The sequence below is a fragment of the Zingiber officinale genome, chromosome 1A, assembly GCF_018446385.1.
Source record: "Zingiber officinale cultivar Zhangliang chromosome 1A, Zo_v1.1, whole genome shotgun sequence".
NCBI lineage: Eukaryota > Viridiplantae > Streptophyta > Magnoliopsida > Zingiberales > Zingiberaceae > Zingiber > Zingiber officinale.
Genome location: NC_055987.1, coordinates 124,469,313 through 124,473,073, shown reverse-complemented (window position 1 = coordinate 124,473,073; position 3,761 = coordinate 124,469,313). Strand labels below are relative to the sequence as shown.

General features: G+C 38.9%; 1 non-coding gene across 1 annotated transcript; it reads left to right on the top strand.

The window, feature by feature from the left end:
- Window positions 1-2,182: 2,182 nt before the first annotated feature.
- On the top strand, window positions 2,183-2,288 carry LOC122039190. The gene has a single exon (XR_006128076.1). It is a non-coding gene; the product is annotated as a small nucleolar RNA R71 (small nucleolar RNA).
- The last annotated feature ends 1,473 nt before the right edge of the window (window positions 2,289-3,761 follow it).

The window sequence follows — 3,761 nt, the reverse complement described above, 5'->3', positions numbered from 1 at the left end:
AAATCTGAAGGTTCTAAACATGTGGATGTGAATTCCTCTAAATCAACTGATGGTTCTGGCTCTGGCTCAAGTGTTGGTCCTACCAAAGGTGGTGATTCTTTAGACAATGCAAACTCTGCATAAGTCCCTACACATTGGTCCACAGTATGTTCAATCTTTGCAACTCTCATAATCTCTAAGGGTTGTGTGGACAAAGGGGGTGATTCTTCAGATGCTACTTCCACAACACAACTTCCTACACATTCTTTCATATTATCTGTTGGACCCCGTGGTAGTTTTGATGTAATCAACCAAGTTGGTTAGGTCCTGCTTTATGTTTGATCCCTGTGTCTAAGTGTGCAGGAGCTTAGGAGTGCAGAAAGTCGAGCGGAAGACGCAGTTAGTGAGAAGGACGGTATGGGAAGGGAGCCGACGGGCTCGGTGCGTCCGAAGGATGAGAGAGCTACGGAAGAGTACTCCGGTGGGCGTGAAGAACATGCGCAGCGTTCGAGGGACGTTAAGCCAGGACGGAAGGCTGCTCGAGGAGAAGGTCGGGAATTGGGTTCGGGTGAGCCCTATTCCGATGGGCCGCAATCACCCAAAAGAACGGAGCTTCGGAAGTCAAAGCAAAGGAAATAAGAGAAGCTGGAAGCTATTTATACTATGCAGAAATTGGGCCATGCAGAAATTGGGCTATGCAGAAATTGGGCCATGCAGGAACCTTGAAGGCGCCTTGAACATGCATTGAAGGCGCCTTCAACATTGAAGGCGCCTTCATTGCTTGTTGAAGGTGCCTTGAGCCAGGTCAGAATGACCGTTCGAGCACCGGATAGAATTCTATCCACTCACCGAGCTGGAGGCGCCTTGGACCTTGTTGGAGGCGCCTTGGACCCTCGGGATAGAATTTTCATAGGCTATTTAAAGGCACCTAGAGCTAGGAATTAAATATAACTTCTACATTCAACTCTGTAAGCAATTCCTAGCAATAGTTCTGAGTTGTTAGAGTGTAAAAGGCTTCTCCGCCTTCAGCAAAGGAGATTCTTTTTAGTGCGCTTCTCATTGCCCTGGATTAACAACCTCCTTGGTTGTAACCAGGTTAAATTTCTGTCTTTCTTTTTCTACCTTTTAATTGTTATTGTTTACTTTTGTAATTTTGAGTTGAAAGATCCGAGGAGGGTATAATTTTATTTTTCAGGAGCAATTCACCCCCCTCTTGTTGGCCTCCGCTGCACCTACATCATCATCATCAACACATACATCAAAAAATAAACTAATATCAATATCCTCAATAAGAGAATCAATTATAAGAGGATCAATAACTTCACTTGCAGTTTTAAGTTGATCTACCACATCACATGCATCATCTGAAAATTCAATTTCATCATAACACCTTGTAAAATCTGGAGGTAGATCTAAAAACTTGTTCACCACTGCATTATCAATAAAATCATCATCTGAAGAGTCTTCATCTTTATACACATCATGAAATCTGCACTCAACCCTACCAGTGTCACAAAATTTGTCAGGATCTTTATCTTTGTTGGTCCTCATTAGCCTTTGTAGAAAAGGAACCCTTAGTGAAGGGCTTGGGAAAGGTACTATCTTTATCCCATATTCTCTTTGAGCTTGAGGAGAAGGTTCAACTTGCTTATCTAGTGTTTATGTGATCAAACGTTGAGGAAAAGGTATTTGTGGCCTTTGAGAACTTCCTGGAGTAATGAAACTGAGTTCATGTGGTCTTCTATTGTTCTTCTCCTTAATTCTAAACATGTCCTTCTTCAGAAGTTCTTCATGATTCTTGCCACTTCTCAACTTAAGATCATTATCATTTACACTAGATCTTATCAGTGTAGGAGGAAGGTCTTCTTTGAACCATTTTGAAACTATACTATCAATCTTTGCCCCCAAATGTTTGAACCCCTCATTCTGTGACTTGTGAATTTCAACATTTTTGGGTGGTTGAACTGCATTTTGTTTGACAGACTCTCTTACATTTATAGCTTGCACTCCTTGAATTTTTTAGGGAGATTCCATCCAACTTTTGTTTGACCATTCATGGAGGTTCAATACCACTTGATCAATTAACGTATATGCTTCATCTACACTCTTATCCATAAAATAACCTCTAGCTGATGAATCTAACAAACACTTATCTGAGAAAGAAATTCCCCTATAGAATATGTGCAGGGTCAACCATTTTTTCAAACCATGATGAGGGCACTGTCTTTGTAGACTCTTGAATCTGTCTTATGCTTCAAATAATGATTCTCCATATGCCTGAGCAAAATTTATGATGCAATTTCTCATATAAATTGTTCTACTTGGAGGGAAAAAATGATCCAGAAATTGCTTCTCCAATTGTTTCCAACTTGTGATGCTTTGAGGACGGAGGGAATATAATCAAATCCTTGCTTTATCCTTGATACTGAAAGGAAATGTTATCAATCGAACTACATCTGCAAACACTCCTTCACGGAAATAGGTACATATGTATAAAAACTGGTTTGAGAGGTAAAAACTCTCAAACCGCATAACAAGCATACAACCATCATGAGTTTAATCCTCAAAAGATGAGGTAAACTCACCAAATATCCCACTCTCATGTCAATTCACCATATCGTAAAGTTCTAGAAATGTCTCAAGGTACAGATAAGGACTTTCTGTTACTTCTCATCCAAATTTGTGACCTTGTATCATGAAAATTAACTCCGGGTCTAGTTGGAAACTTTCTGCTTCAATATGGGGTCGCACAATGGGAGATAGAAATCTTACAAAAATGGATGCAGAAAAATTTCTTAAGGGCCTACTTGACATGTTAGTGCTCATGAATATCTAAAAAAAATTATGAGAAAGAACAAAAATGAAGAATTATAGACAAGAAATAAAATGCTATATAAAAAGCAAGAAAGAAAATGCAAAAAGAAAAAGAAAAATGTCTAGAGTAACTCATAAACTAATCAACTAATATTAATCTTCAAAGAAGAGAATAAAGAACAGAAAGAATTTGATTCACAAAAAGAATTAAAGAATAGCAAATGCAATGAAAGAATGCAATGAAAGGATGTAATGAAAGAATGCAAAAAAAAAAAAAAAAAAGAAACAGGATTAGGAAACTAGTTACAAGTTAGATGTAAGAAAAGAAAAAAAAAAGTTTAGTCTAACTCAAATGATAGTCTCTAATGTTATAGACACAGTCCCCGGCAACGATGCCAAAAACTTGTTACGCTGCCACAAGTGCACGGATACGTCGTCAGTAATAAAAGATTATCGATCCCACCAGAACTGGTTATAAGCACTAGCGATTGTTCACGTAGAATTAGTTAAACTGCCAATGGTTGTAAGTTAACTATTTCCTAAGAGGAGAGGGAATGAGAAAGTAGATGTGAGAACTAGCAAAAGAAAGAAAGGTTAACTTGGCTTGGGAAGAGTTCTAGGAGTTCGGTTTCGTTGTGGTGGAACCTGATGTATCATGTTCTATCTTTTCCTCATTGTCAATCAACATGCATTTGTCAGAAGTTAAAGCTACTATCCTTAAGCACTAAACAGAGAAGATCCATATGAAATCCTATTACGGTTAACCCCTGTCACTAGGGCGCCTCAGTAAATCACAAGAATACAAATCTAATCGGTATCATTAAGGATAGAGACAGGGGTTTGGTTTGGTCTTTTACTTCTTTGTGGAGAAGTTGCCTCTCCTTTCAAAGGAGTATTCTAGATATCCGTGAACGGGTTACCCCTGTCACTAGGGCCCCTTGGGTATACGATCTAAGATCCTCTCTTTA